General features: G+C 53.0%; 1 protein-coding gene across 1 annotated transcript in view; it reads right to left on the bottom strand.

Annotated features, from left to right (window-relative positions):
* LOC125723615 (paxillin-like) overlaps window positions 1-14,913 on the bottom strand; it is a 42,981-nt gene that overhangs the window by 19,317 nt on the left and 8,751 nt on the right.

Here is a 14,913-nt window from a genome sequence, read left to right as displayed (position 1 = left end):
TATCACTACAGTGACCATTGCATGGGTCACGCACGTGCGCGCACACACACACACACACACACACACAGGCTGCCCAACTGTACGTGTGTGTGTGTGTGTGTGTCTGTGGGGCAGGGTTATCCCTTACCACATATCTGTTTTAGGATGTCTAGGGGTGGTCCCTGCATGATATGTAAACCCCCACAAACATAGAAACTCATGTGGCAGGCGTCACCGCAAAGCCGAGGTCAGGGGTGGTGGGGGGGGGGGGGTGACATACTGCCAGGGCCACAAAGCCCCTCTTAACAGCAGCCATTAAAATCCCACAGACAAGGACGGCACATGACAAGAGCTCCGGGTCAGAACCACAGAGCCCAGACAGAACAGAGCCTCCAGGTGAACCTTCCTGATGGGCCGTGAACTCGCCAGCTCCTAGGGACGAACCGGCCTGGTTATCGCTACTCCAACCTTCCCAAAAACAAAAGCCAGGAAATGAGGCTTGGAAATACCCTCCCATCCTCGGGAATAACCCAAAATCCCGTCCCTCGACGGAAACAAGGGAATGGAAAGCAACTGAATAAGAACTGAGATCAGCGGGTCGGAGCCGCTTGTACCCCCACCCCCCACAAAGGAACCAGCGGGGGCAGTACTCACGTCCGTCAGCAGAGCGTCCAGCACCGGGGAGACAGGGAGAGTTTTTGGGAGAGGGTAGTGGTGGCTTCCCAGGAAGCATGGGGGAGGGACAGAAAGGCTGCTTATCTGCTCCCGCCCACCGCCTCTCTCCCTAGGCGGTGTCTCACTTTACAGTTGCCGGCCCGAGGGGGGGCCCTCTCACCGAGGTTGCCATACTGATCACCTGCTCTTAAAGGATCCCAGAACAGCTGCTTCTGGAAGAGGCCTTCGATAACCCCCCACTCCAGGCACCTGAAACGCAAGCTGGGTCCACAGAGACCCAATCGGCCCCCGCAATGGAGATGCCAAGGCCTGCCCACCTTACAGCCCACTAGGGCCCACCTAGTTCAAAGCCAACCAAGGCCCACTCACCTCGTGGCCAGCCAAGGTCTGCCCAATGCACAACCTGGCCACCTGAAGACCCGCCGAGGTTCGCCCACCTCACGGGCTCCCAAGGCCCGCCCACCTCATGGCTCTAACGGCCCACCCACCTAAAGACCAACCAAGACCCGCTCACCTCATGGCCTGCCAAGGCCTGCCCACCTTGCACACATCTACCTGTCATCTGCATGAAGCTTCTGTCATGGCGGGATCTAGGTCCCAGCAACCGGGTCACAGCTCCCCCCAAATTACAGGGGCTGAGTAAAACCAAGATGGACTGGGCAGCACCTAGAGGGATGGGCTCAAACCGAGAGAGGACCAGTAAAAGGAAACGAGGGCCAGTTAACCCCCAGTTCTCCAGTGAAAAAGGCAAATGGTTGCTATGTAAAGACAAATGTTCCTGTGGGCAGATCCAACAGGCAGACCCAATGCCCCACCTTCAGCACACGATGGTGCCGGATGACTTTGCTCCCTGCATCTGACACATGCGTTTGGACCCCCCCCACCCCCCCCACCTATTTACGGGCGAGACACCGCACAGAACCACGCTGACACCCATCCCATCGTGGACTATCAACCACCATCTAAAAATAACTCGCACCTGACCAGGGCAGGCTAGTTAACCATGTCCTCCTCCACCCCGGAACAGCACTGTGCAGGCACCCTGCACATGGTGGAACCAAGGGCTTGTGCAGTGTTTTGAGGAGGGTGGGGGGGTCCATCTTCACATTATTGGGGGGGTGTCTTTTCATTCAGGTTTTGCTATTCTTCTCCACAAGACAGCCGAACACAAATACAGATAAATAGCGAATATATGGACCCTGACCCAGAAACACATGCAGGCCCACCTGTGCTCGCCGACCTCATCTGCTCCCTTTGATAGCCCAAATGCCCTTATGTAGCACTTTGTCTTTTGATTTGAACAGCTGTCACATTAGCTCCCTGCTGTGTTTATCACAGCTCCTGTTAATGTTAAACTGCACTTGTCACTGGTCCGTCACTGGAAGTACAGCTAGCTATGTGCCCCTGGACAGCTGCATGCTCATAATATATTATCTCTCTCGACCGTACTTTGTTTCAGACAAACGTGTCTGCTATATAACTAACTGTAAATGTGATCACCCATCCCACACCACCCACTCTCAGGGAGTCATTATATTATAATACCACCCAGCTCAAAAAGTCTTCAATCAATTGCAATCACTCACATTTTCGGTTATTTCCTGTATTATGCACAATAGGGAAACTCACTTTCAGCGGCTGCCGCACTCCTGTCCCGGCCAGGAACACACAGATGTCTGTGTTCTCCTCTACGGAAAAGTCTCTTCTCGAGATACAAGAAAGCTGTCCGGTCAGAGTGACCCGGAGACATTAACTCCATTCTGTGGACGTGGTGGCAGGCAGCAGAGGAGACAAGGTATGGAGCTTTAGGGAGGCTAAGCTGGAATCTTATGGATGATAGAGTGACATGACAGCTTGCGTTCGGTGATTCAGGAAAAGCCTGGATGTCTGCAGCAGAGCCAGAAAAACACCAAACAGTTACCTCTGCCATTGGCAGGGCTTCCTGGGTGGGGAAGGGTCTCAGACAGGGGTGGGTTGTTCAGATCTGGGGAGTAGACATCCAGACCAAGATTATGTTCATCTGGTTGATTGAGACACAAACAGTCATATTCAGAGATTGGTTGAAACAAAATCTTGGTCTGGATTTTTACTTTCTGGGCTTGAATTACCCATCTCTGGTCTCAGACCACCCTGGTGTCATTCCATGTGACCCCATGACCCGCAGACTTTATCACCCATTCATGTTCAAACACAGTTTGCCAGATACAGCTCAGACACTTCGCTGTGACCTGAAGGCCAGCCCCCCACCCTGCACAATCAGCAGGGAGGGGTCATCCCAAGGTGTAGCTCCCCCGTTGGCAGCTCTGTAAATGCCTCCCTGGGGGGTGGAGTAGGAAGCTGATATCCATCACAGAATGTAGCACCCCTCCTTCCAGGACCACGATTATGTAAACTCTGCTTGTCACAGGCTCTTGCCCAAGAGCACTACTGTGGCGAGTTCCTTGGCCAGCTCGCCAGCAGACGCTATCCTCTTCAGGCTGAGATCGCTACCGCACCCTTGGAAATCTTGCTTTCATCACGACAGTGAGATATTCGCTGTGAAACTGAGAGACTTCCGATTTCTTGCAGCATAGACTGTTTTCACCAGAACCGACACACCTAGATCAGAAGGATCAGCCGGCGAATCCTCAAAAAACTGCAGATTTCAGTAAACAGGGGAGGTTTTTATGGTAATGTATGGTCATCTGTAGCAGTTTTCCCTTCCATGAATCAACACTTGATCATGTTAGAGGGGTTTGTGCGTCCCAATGATCCTAGGAGCCATGTTGTCGGGGGCTACTGCCCCTGGTAGGGTCTCCCATGGCAAATAGATCCTACTTGAGGGACCAGATTAAGAGCGATTCAAAGGTTCATTAGCTTGTGGGACTCCGGGGGCAGCCGATGGGCACAGGCAGGCTAAGTAGAAGGTGGCTTTAGCAGTTTCATGAAGATGAACCATGAGGTGACTCCAGAAGGGGAAGCAGGGATGTAGTCAGGCTGACCTCAAATGGATAGTTGGTCAGTGGAAGGAACACAGCAAGAACCACCTGAATCCTTCTGACATGCCTTCCTTTGAGGGAGTAGAGTTGGCGGGAGTCGCTCATTACCACAGCTAAGCTGACTGGATCAGCTCTTCACCCTCACAAGGACACTGGAGGATTCACAGGAGTTTGGTTTGATTTGCATTGCCAGTAGTAAGTCAGACTCACTCCTGTTGGATGTTGGAGGTATCAAACTACCGGTTGATCTATGTTCCTACCCTAACCCTATGTTCACAAGCTCTGGGTAGTGACCAAAAGAATGAGATGGTAGATTCAAGCAGAGAAAATAAGCTTCCTTCTCAGGGTGTCTGGAATGCCTCCCTAGGGAGGTGCTTTGAGCATGTTCAACAGGGAAGAGAAATTGAAGCAGACCCCGGACAGACTGGAGAGACTACATCTCCCAGTTAGCCTGGGAATGGCTTGGGATTCCCTCAGAGGAGCTGGAGGAGGTGGCCGGGGAGAGGGAGGTCTGTTCAATGTCAGTGGCGGACATTTCGGATCCAAAAAGCAAAAATCCAGACCAGGATTTTGTTTCACCCAACCAGCTGAGTCTCTGTGACTGTGACTCTTTATGCTCAACTTGCTGGTTGAAACAAAATCCTGGTCTGGATTTTTACTTTCTGGACCTGAAATGTCCGCCTCTGGCCAATGGATGGATGGATATAGAGGTATTTTGGCACCTCCTGCACAGAATGTAAACCAGCCCCCCACCCCCACGTGATCTCCTGTCATTAGAAGCCACCCACACAATGCCAGGATCCAATGGCGACACGTTTATCAGAATCACGGCTGGCGCCGCCGCATGTCCTCTGAAGGCCCAGAATCACGGCTGGCGCCGCCGCATGTCCTCTGAAGGCCCAGAATCACGGCTGGCGCCGCCGCATGTCCTCTGAAGGCCCAGAATCACGGCTGGCGCCGCCTCACGTCCTCTGAAGGCCCAGAATCACGGCTGGCGCCGCCGCACGTCCTCTGAAGGCCCAGAATCACGGCTGGCGCCGCCGCACGTCCTCTGAAGGCCCAGAATCACGCCTGGCGCCGCCGCACGTCCTCTGAAGGCCCAGAATCACGCCTGGCGCCGCCGCACGTCCTCTGAAGGCCCAGAATCACGCCTGGCGCCGCCGCACGTCCTCTGAAGGCCCAGAATCACGCCTGGCGCCGCCGCACGTCCTCTGAAGGCCCAGAATCACGCCTGGCGCCGCCGCACGTCCTCTGAAGGCCCAGAATCACGCCTGGCGCCGCCGCACGTCCTCTGAAGGCCCAGAATCACGGCTGGCGCCGCCGCACGTCCTCTGAAGGCCCAGAATCACGGCTGGCGCCGCCGCACGTCCTCTGAAGGCCCAGAATCACGGCTGGCGCCGCCGCACGTCCTCTGAAGGCCCAGAATCACGGCTGGCGCCGCCGCACGTCCTCTGAAGGCCCAGAATCACGGCTGGCGCCGCCGCACGTCCTCTGAAGGCCCAGAATCACGCCTGGCGCCGCCGCACGTCCTCTGAAGGCCCAGAATCACGCCTGGCGCTGCCGCACGTCCTCTGAAGGCCCAGAATCACGGCTGGCGCCGCCGCACGTCCTCTGAAGGCCCAGAATCACGGCTGGCGCCGCCGCACGTCCTCTGAAGGCCCAGAATCACGGCTGGCGCCGCCGCACGTCCTCTGAAGGCCCAGAATCACGGCTGGCGCCGCCGCACGTCCTCTGAAGGCCCAGAATCACGCCTGGCGCCGCCGCACGTCCTCTGAAGGCCCAGAATCACGGCTGGCGCCGCCTCACGTCCTCTGAAGGCCCAGAATCACGGCTGGCGCCGCCTCACGTCCTCTGAAGGCCCAGAATCACGGCTGGCGCCGCCGCACGTCCTCTGAAGGCCCAGAATCACGGCTGGCGCCGCCGCACGTCCTCTGAAGGCCCAGAATCACGGCTGGCGCCGCCGCACGTCCTCTGAAGGCCCAGAATCACGGCTGGCGCCGCCGCACGTCCTCTGAAGGCCCAGAATCACGGCTGGCGCCGCCGCACGTCCTCTGAAGGCCCAGAATCACGGCTGGCGCCGCCGCATGTCCTCTGAAGGCCCTGAGGAGAGGCTCTCCTGCAGAGTCAGTGTCCCGACCTTTAATCAGGAGGAGGGAACGATGGGGGGCGTGGGGGGTGGGGGGGTGGAGAATGGACCTCCAGCTGAATGTCTGTCCACAACTGGAACTCAGAGCATGGGTGAGGGGGGGTTACAATTCTCTGAATCAGGCCCAGTGTTTTCATACCTAAAATTGGAGTGCCCTCATCAACACAGACCTTTGATACTATTCATGCAACAAGCATCTTCCCTGGAACTCATCAATCACGCCAGCGGCTTCTCTAAATAACAGCGGGACCAACAGGGCCCAAAGCTCTCCTGAACGGTCCCCTCAAGTTCCGTGTTCCCACTCAGCCGGACAACCTGAGGGGAATGTGCAGAGCGGCCCTGGGGAGAAACCAAGGCCTTCCTCAAATTATCTCATGGTGGGAGGCGGGGGGAGTGCAGAAAACTCCCATTCCTCTAGACAGGACATCCTGCCTACAAAAAAAATCCTCCTCATGTTTGTATAGCCTGCCTCATTTCCCGTGGCCTTCATCAGTAACACACACCCCCCCCCACAGACACACACAGGGATATTTGCAGGAAAGAGAGTCATTTGGGGCCACTTTGAAACTACATGTTCTGAAACAACTGATATCACCTCATTTGCAGTTAAAAGGAACCCATAAACGTGTAGCTGAATTCATTACCCTTATAACCAGGTAGGATTATAAGACACTGAGGCTACCTCGAACTCAGAACCCCAGCATGTGCAGATCATTACTGGAACCTGCACTGCCCTTAGCCTGCTGAAAGTGGCAGCACTGAGCCAATTTGTGAAGAGCACCAAGGTTGCAAGAACATTTTGGGGCACAGCCAAGGGGGAGGGAGGATTAAAAATAAGTTATACTTAAGGGCTACAAGCCAACAGTGCTAACAGGCAGCACGTTAGCAAGCACCCATCCTCATGTGAGAGTTACACAAACAGGCCTTTCACCATAATTACATCACCAGCTTATCACATTATATATGGATATAATCTTGATCATTTTTGTGGCAATTTTTTTTGGCTAATTATTTGCTTAGGAATGAATGTCACCAGCATTTAGTGGCTGCGTCTGCATGCTGCCCTCTCATCTGCTCTCCGCGTGACAGGCGTCTGCATGCTGCCCTCTCATCTGCTCTCCGTGTGACAGGAGTTTGCGTGCTGCCCTCTCATCTGCTCTCCACGTGACAGGCGTCTGCGTGCTGCCCTCTCATCTGCTCTCCGCGTGACAGGCGTCTGCGTGCTGCCCTCTCATCTGCTCTCCGCGTGACAGGCGTCTGCGTGCTGCCCTCTCATCTGCTCTCCGCGTGACGGGCGTCTGCGTGCTGCCCTCTCATCTGCTCTCCGCGTGACGGGCGTCTGCGTGCTGCCCTCTCATCTGCTCTCCGCGTGACGGGCGTCTGCGTGCTGCCCTCTCATCTGCTCTCCGCGTGACGGGCGTCTGCGTGCTGCCCTCTCATCTGCTCTCCGCGTGACGGGCGTCTGCGTGCTGCCCTCTCATCTGCTCTCCGCGTGACGGGCGTCTGCGTGCTGCCCTCTCATCTGCTCTCCGCGTGACGGGCGTCTGCATGCTGCCCTCTCATCTGCTCTCTGCGTGACGGGCGTCTGCATGCTGCCCTCTCATCTGCTCTCTGCGTGACGGGCGTCTGCATGCTGCCCTCCCATCTGCTCTTCGCGTGACGGGCGTCTGCATGCTGCCCTCTCATCTGCTCAAAGCGTGACGGGAGTCTGCATGCTGCCCTCTCATCTGCTCAAAGCGTGACGGGCGTCTGCATGCTACCCTCTCATCTGCTCTCCGCGTGACAGGCGTCTGCATGCTACCCTCTCATCTGCATGCTGCCCTCTCATCTGCTCTCCGCGTGACAGGCGTCTGCATGCTGCCCTCTCATCTGCTCTCCGCATGACGGGCGTCTGCATGCTGCCCTCTCATCTGCTCTCCGCGTGACGGGCGTCTGCATGCTGCCCTCTCATCTGCTCTCCGCGTGACAGGCGTCTGCATGCTACCCTCTCATCTGCATGCTGCCCTCTCATCTGCTCTCCGTGTGACAGGCGTCTGCATGCTGCCCTCTCATCTGCTCTCCGCGTGACGGGCGTCTGCATGCTGCCCTCTCATCTGCTCTCCGCGTGACGGGCGTCTGCATGCTGCCCTCCCATCTGCTCTCCGCGTGACGGGCGTCTGCATGCTGCCCTCCCATCTGCTCTCCGCGTGACGGGCGTCTGCATGCTGCCCTCTCATCTGCTCTCCGCGTGACGGGCGTCTGCATGCTGCCCTCTCATCTGCTCTCAGTGTGACAGGCGTCTGCAGCCCCAAATGTTCATACTTCAAGCAACAACGTGCCAGACGACGGTGTACTTTGGTGTCAGACCAGGGGTGGCGCTGTAAGGCAAAGCTGCTCTTAAAGGTCACATTTATGAAGGGGGGTATGGATGATATGAGAATAAAAATGAATTTTATTAAAACTAAAGCAAGGAAGCCAGGGTCATGAAATAAGATGAAAGTAAAATAAATCGACAGACAGACAGATGGACAGATAGAACTTTATTGATTCACGGGAAATTTAGTCTAAATGAAAACTGTGAACTTCTGAAACCAACCGAAATACAATTAAAACAACCATCAAATACTTCCAATTATCATTTATATACTATTTAGCTAAAGTAATGACTGGTTCATCTTTGGGCCTCTAGTGCACTTAAACCAGAAAATCACTGGCATTCTGCAGCAGTCAGCAAATTCCTGTCACTTTCAGCCCATCCCTATGAATTAAATTACTAAAACGTAAAGTAAAATATGTAACAACTACATAGATTTACATCTTTAAATGAAACACTAAAACTAAACCATATTTCAAAAGAAAAAAAATAATAAGCTCGAAAAGGTGCTTATATACAATCTTTGATTCAGCTACGTTCTGACTTCCTGCTACTTTCCCCCTGGCCAAAGAGCCCCCAAAGCTGGTTTGTGTCCCCTGTGGAGCCTCTCCAAAAGTGGGTTGCCTGAATCTCTATATCTAGTTATTTGGTTGCGGGGTTTTTATTTATGTTTTAGTTATTTAAGCCATTTTTTGACATTCCAATTCAAAAGTTTGGATATTCTGAAGAATTAAAAGTTCATTGCTGTTTGAAAAGGTGCACTTGCATTATTACACAATTATATTATCTTAGGGGTGGAAAGTTCCAGACCCAAGTTACACTTCAACCAACCAACTGAATATAAAGAGTGACTCTTGTACTCTGTGGCTGTGACTCTTGTACTCTGTGGCTGTGACTCTTCATACTCGACTGGTAGGTTGAAACAAACTCTAGGTCTGGATTTGTACTTTCTGAACACATTAGTGCAATTCATGAACACTATCCGTTTTCACACACATTGCAGATTAGCTGAGCAAACTTTACAGATACCACCCCCCCTTCCTGCAGCATAAACTACAGCATGTCCTCTTTCAGGAAGCACTACCACTCAATACAGTCATAAGGCGCTCGAAGAACATGCCATCCTGCAGGTGCAAATACCAAGAAGAGGAAGGGAACGTACATAAAATCACAAGCTCCGACTCAATAAACACTCAAAGCAGACTTGGTACAGGTGCATTCAGGAGCACTGGAGCGATGGATCCCGATGGAGCTGAAAGAGCAAGACAGCAGCAGAGAGAAAGACCAAGATGAAGAGCATCAGTGCCTGGTGAAAAGCAGTCGGCTGTGGGCGACTGTGTCCTAGTGCACAGAGCGCCAATGAGGGCTACAGGCCAAGGGGTTCAGCCAAATCTAAGCCGCTTCACGGTAGCAGCTACAATGCAGAGAGGCAAAGCACCACATCACTGCTGCTGCAGTACATACAGTGTCAGTGCAGTGCTGTACTCGCGCCATGTGAGACACAGCACTGCACAGTGTGCGATGCGGCCTTGGGGTAGTATCGCAGGCACGTGGGGAGGTGGCAGGGAGCTGAGAGTGCCTGAGCACCTGCCTCTTTTGCCCGATCAACTGACAGAGCCCCCTTTTGAGTTTCTAAGTGCCACTTAGAAACTGATGCACCAGGCGGCAAAATTTACCCCCCTTGTCAGCAAAACTTACCCTCATGCACCTGCCCCTTTACACAGCACTGACATATCCAGTCAGGAAAGTCTGCTGCTATAACCCCACTACTTTATTGGTACTGCATCAAATCCGAGAGACGACAGACCCTGGCAGAAGAGCAGGGACACTAACATTGTGAACACGGACCTGGCCAACGATCCAGGGTAGAATAACCGAAGGTCACTGTGCCCTTGCGGAGACTGACCAAACCCACATGAAAAAAAGTGAGCTTCACCGTAGCAGGATGTGAATAAAGCCTATTGTCTTCCTTTTGAAGGGCTTCCTGAAAGAATAAAATGCCACCACCTGCACTTCGAGCAGGACAGTCCAGTATTTCTGCGTGATGCACTTTCAGCAGTGTATGCTGTATCCTATATGATACTATAGTGCTGTGGTACAGGATTCTGTTGCTACATAATACTACATATGCAATCACATTTTCACCCCCGCTGTCCCACAGGCTCTTAACAGCATCTGTCTAAAAAGGAAGGCCAATAGGGCGATGGGGTTTCAGCCAATGAGGTTTCACTGCGGGGGGGGGGGGGGGGGGGAGTACTGTCCATGGCCTCATTTCGGACCAGATAGACATAAATGGGACAGTTTTCCCCACAGCAAACAGGCAAAATGCATCTGGATTTCTGTTAAACCAGGGAGCTACATGCATCCCTCCACACCGGATCCCAGAGATGTCCCAGCATACCTGCGGGGGACGGGAAAGCGATTGGGGAAACACTGAGGAGAGCGGCTCTGGCCTGCACATATAAATGCACATCTGCACATTAATGGACTAACACCAATCTGGGCATTTTTCACCATGACCCTAATTCCCCCCTTAAAACTACAGATGGCCAACACAGCCATGGAAAGTGAGGCAGGACCTGGGAGACGGGGGTCTTCAGGGCAGGCAGGAAAACAGGGCTTATGGGTTTCTTCTCTCAGGTGGCCATCTCTAGCGCTCATCGTCATGCGACCAGCTGTCACACTGTGAGTCATCGCTTTTCAACAGGAAAATGTTTCATGTTCAGGGCGGGTTATTTATAGGGGGTCATCGCCACCACCACCCTCGCTGGAGGGCCCTGGCTTGCCCCCCCAGCACTCAGATATCTGCTAGAGAGCATAGTCTTCACATGCTATGTTGTCTAAGCACCTTCAGGCAGTCATCATGTGGCTGTTCCAAACGAACACAAGCACCTTCAGCCACGGAGTCATCATGTGGCTGTTCCAAGTGAACACAAGCACCTTCAACCACGGAGTCATCATGTGGCTGTTCCAAACGAACACAAGCACCTTCAACCACGGAGTCATCATGTGGCTGTTCCAAACGAACACAAGCACCTTCAACCGTGGAGTCAACATGTGGCTGTTCCAAACGAACACAAGCACCTTCAGCATGGAGTCATCATGTGGCTGTTCCAAACGAACACAAGCACCTTCAGCCACGGAGTCATCATGTGGCTGTTCCAAGTGAACACAAGCACCTTCAACCACGGAGTCATCATGTGGCTGTTCCAAACGAACACAAGCACCTTCAACCACGGAGTCATCATGTGGCTGTTCCAAACGAACACAAGCACCTTCAACCGCGGAGTCAACATGTGGCTGTTCCAAACGAACACAAGCACCTTCAGCATGGAGTCAACATGTGGCTGTTCCAAGTGAACACAAGCACCTTCAACCACGGAGTCGTCATGTGGCTGTTCCAAGTGAACACAAGCACCTTCAGCCACGGAGTCATCATGTGGCTGTTCCAAGTGAACACAAGCACCTTCAGCCACGAAGTCATCATGTGGCTGTTCCAAGTGAACACAAGCACCTTCAACCACGGAGTCATCATGTGGCTGTTCCAAACGAACACAAGCACCTTCAACCACGGAGTCATCGTGTGGCTGTTCCAAACGAACACAAGCACCTTCAGCATGGAGTCATCGTGTGGCTGTTCCAAGTGAACACAAGCACCTTCAGCATGGAGTCATCGTGTGGCTGTTCCAAACGAACACAAGCACCTTCAACCACGGAGTCATCATGTGGCTGTTCCAAACGAACACAAGCACCTTCAGCATGGAGTCATCCTGTGGCTGTTCCAAACGAACACAAGCACCTACGGCCACGGAGTCATCATGTGGCTGTTCCAAACGAACACAAGCACCTTCAGCATGGAGTCATCATGTGGCTGTTCCAAGCGAACACAAGCACCTTCAGCATGGAGTCATCGTGTGGCTGTTCCAAGCGAACACAAGCACCTTCAGCATGGAGTCATCGTGTGGCTGTTCCAAATGAACACAAGCACCTTCAGCATGGAGTCATCATGTGGCTGTTCCAAACGAACACAAGCACCTTCAGCATGGAGTCATCATGTGGCTGTTCCAAACGAACACAAGCACCTTCAACCACGGAGTCATCATGTGGCTGTTCCAAGCGAACACAAGCACCTTCAGCATGGAGTCATCATGTGGCTGTTCCAAACGAACACAAGCACCTTCAGCCACGGAGTCATCACATGGCTACTCCAAACGAATTCAAACGCATTCTGCTTGGAGTTATGATGCAGTTGCTCCAAATGAATGCAAGCATGTTCAGCCACAAAGTGTCTCACTGAGAAGATGGTGTCCAAAATGACCCTTTTAGATTTTTTCACTGCTTTTGTCATCTGGTTTTAGTTAGGATCGCTAGAGCACCGCCATGACCTGGGCTGAAAGTGACCCCATGTGCCAATATTATGAGGCAGCCTGCCTTAGTCCTGCTGCCAGCACACACCCGAGCTGACAGGCGTGAGGCCCAGCTTTTCAGCAATGTCATCTTCAAAAACAAGACTGCAAGACTTGCCAAGTTCACTGGGGTACAAAACCCCACAGGAACACCAAGCACCAAGTGAAGCAGGTTAAAATTCGCAAATTCAAAAATCGTCACAGTTACTGGTATACAGACAACAGTGGGGGAATGGTGCCCACGCTCCCCCCCTGTGCCATAAGTCTCAAACAGTCAGCTTTACAGGGGGCAGAGCAGCGGTGAAATGCTGACTGTCACTCTACAGACTGAAACCTGATCCGTCCACAGCCAGGGGTCTTATTTATATGGCCGGGGGAAAAGAGAGACTGTGAAAAGGAGCAGGGCCAAGAAGCAAGTTAGAAAAGCGAGAGGGAAGCACTCAGGACCGAAGGGAGAGATTTAATGGTGGGTGAGGGCCACAAGCACGAGGGGGGGCTGGACAGGCAGCTGCCTTTATGCCCCTTTTCTACCACTCAAAGGGTGAAGGAACAATTAGAAAACAAACTGTTATGCCGCAAAGGATGATAGGCCATTGGCCGGGAACGACAGCCCCTCCACACGATGATGTTCCTAAATAAATAAATCAGCAGGATTCAAATTTTCAGTCATGTTCACTGGTGGACTCAGGGCGGAAGGAAGGGGGGAGCAAGTGCCCCCCCCCCCCCCCCCCCCCCAGTGCCCCTATGGCTGAAGAAACATCGCTGAAGTGCCGTTTTGAGTGGCAAAAATGCTGCTATTGGCTGCCCTTCACATGATTTAGCCTTCATGTGAGGAGATGTGCCCTACAGAGCAACACAATATGATGATGTCTTAATGAGAGCTCTTCTCGTGGAGAGAATGTGACACGATGAAGTGCCTCTGCAACGGTCTAAGCAGCTCCTACGGATACCCTTCTAATGGAAAAGGGTGCGGTTATGAATTACCCTTATAATGGAGAAAAAAAGCTCTCTGATGGCTGACCTTCCAGTGAAGAAGATGAGATATGGTGCCCCAGCATGAGAAGCAGTTTCCCGTACATGCAATAAAAGACGCAGATGAATAATGTATCCTCTGTGCTCCTAGGCATAGAAAAGGTGATGTCTAGGTTGCCTCTGTAGTCCATAAAACATTAGTTGAACAAACTTAACCATGGACTACGTCACCAGACACAGAACATCACAGTACATGTTTGGGAGGGACACACATCATGCTATGGACGCCCTCCAATCAGCCAGTCTGTCAGTCTGTCACTGCTCAGACTGTCATTAGAACATGTTCACTCTGGGATTTGGAATGAAGACGTAATGTTCCCAGGAATGATTTCCATCGGAGGAGCCACTCCTGCTCTGTTTCTACGATTCCAGTCCCAGAAAGCGAAGCTAAAAGCAGCATGCAGCCTGCACGCCCCATACAGGCCAAAGAGCAGGCTAACAGCCCCCTGAATTCCCCACGCTGACACACCTGATTAGGGGTCCCTGAGAGTGACCCGTGGTCACCAGAACATGAGAGAGACGCAGATGATGCTCATCGCAATCAACGCTGACTGATTACCGATACTCAGCCCTGTCTGTGTGCTTGTGGAAAGACAGGATAGATCACAGGGGACACAGAACCAGCTGTGCACGCAGCCACCTTGCACCCCGCTCACTGTCTGAGGGACAAGGCTGAGCTTCACCTTGGACACATAAACCCACATAGACCGCCTTATTCAGACCTCTACACACTCAGACCTCCGCCACACACACTCTGACCTACACATACACAGATACACACACATAGACACTCATATCTCCACACGCAGACACACACTCAGACCCCCACATGCACAGTCACAGTCAGACCCCCCTACACTGTCACACACGCACACACCCCCCCACATACACAGTCACAGACCCCCTCACACACAGACACTCAGACCTCCGCACACACACCCCCCCACATACACAGTCACAGACCCCCACACACACAGACACTCAGACCTCCGCACACACACCCCCCCACATACACAGTCACAGACCCCCACACACACAGACACTCAGACCTCCGCACACACACCCCCCCACATACACAGTCACAGACCCCCACACACACAGACACTCAGACCTCCGCACACACACCCCCCCACATACACAGTCATAGACCCCCACACACACAGACACTCAGACCTCCGCACACACACCCCCCCACATACACAGTCACAGACCCCCACACACACAGACACTCAGACCTCCGCACACAGACACTCAGACCTCCGCACACACACCCCCCCACATACATGGTCACAGACCCCCACACACACAGACACTCAGACCTCCGCACACACACCCCCCCACATA

Source organism: Brienomyrus brachyistius, chromosome 2 (assembly GCF_023856365.1).
Source record: "Brienomyrus brachyistius isolate T26 chromosome 2, BBRACH_0.4, whole genome shotgun sequence".
Classification (NCBI taxonomy): Eukaryota; Metazoa; Chordata; class Actinopteri; order Osteoglossiformes; family Mormyridae; genus Brienomyrus; species Brienomyrus brachyistius.
This window is presented reverse-complemented; position numbering and strand designations above follow the sequence as displayed.